Genomic DNA, 940 nt, shown 5'->3' on the forward strand with positions numbered 1-940 from the left:
GGCCTTGCAAGACACATCTGGGTCCACATCCACCCAAACCCCTTGATAGGTGTTAACAACCAGCAGCGTGACCCTGTGGGTGATCTGAGACAGTTTCTGGACTGGGGACACGAGTTATTAATTTATTTATCCGCTCTGGGGAACTCTGTGTGACCCATTTCAAGGACTGACAGGAGCAGAAAGCATCTGGAGACATGACAGTAACAGGGTTTGCAAGAAGCTGGATGTTTCAGAGGGAGTTTATATACATACTACTAACTTAGGAAGGACAGACAGAAATGCTGCCACTAATCCTGCCTACTAGCTCTGGTACGTGATGCTGTTCAGCCTTTGCTCCTATCTTGGGCTACAGTGGAAAGACTTTGTTTGTTTGTTTAAATCTTTTCTTGGGTCTTTCCCAATTTTAGCCTGAACTCTAGATATTTGGCTTTAAATTCAATCTCCAGGGTGCTTCTGACTAATGCCAGGGTGCTATTGTGGGGTTTTAGAGGAACTCTTGGGAACAGTCTTGCAGCACAGAGTGTGTGGACCAGGATTACCAGAGCCCAGTTTTAGCTCTGCAATGGTATCTGTGCAACACAGAGTTTCAGCACACGAGAACTGCTTACAGTTCTCTGTACAGATTACACTGTGTGGTCCTGACTTCTGCATCCGACTTTCTGGACCACCCTGACTGAGGGCAATAGAGATGAAAAGCATGTGCACTTCAGAACTGTTTTGTAGGAATTTTCCCTTGTTTTAGAGAACTTTTGTTCCATAAAATACTCATTTTCCTCTAAACCAGTTATTATAGCTTGGGTTCATACCAAAAGGTTCAGCTATTTCCCAAAACAATTGCTTGGTCCAGGTGCAGAACTGGGAAGAAGTTTAAATGCAGAGGTTTGAAGAAGTCAAAACCAGAACTGGGATCTGGATTCAAGCATCCTACTTAAACAGATAA

The sequence above is a fragment of the Empidonax traillii genome, unplaced genomic scaffold (assembly GCF_003031625.1).
Source record: "Empidonax traillii isolate 1590-97213 ecotype Southwest subspecies unplaced genomic scaffold, ASM303162v1 scaffold338:size1951571, whole genome shotgun sequence".
In the NCBI taxonomy this organism is placed as follows: domain Eukaryota; kingdom Metazoa; phylum Chordata; class Aves; order Passeriformes; family Tyrannidae; genus Empidonax; species Empidonax traillii.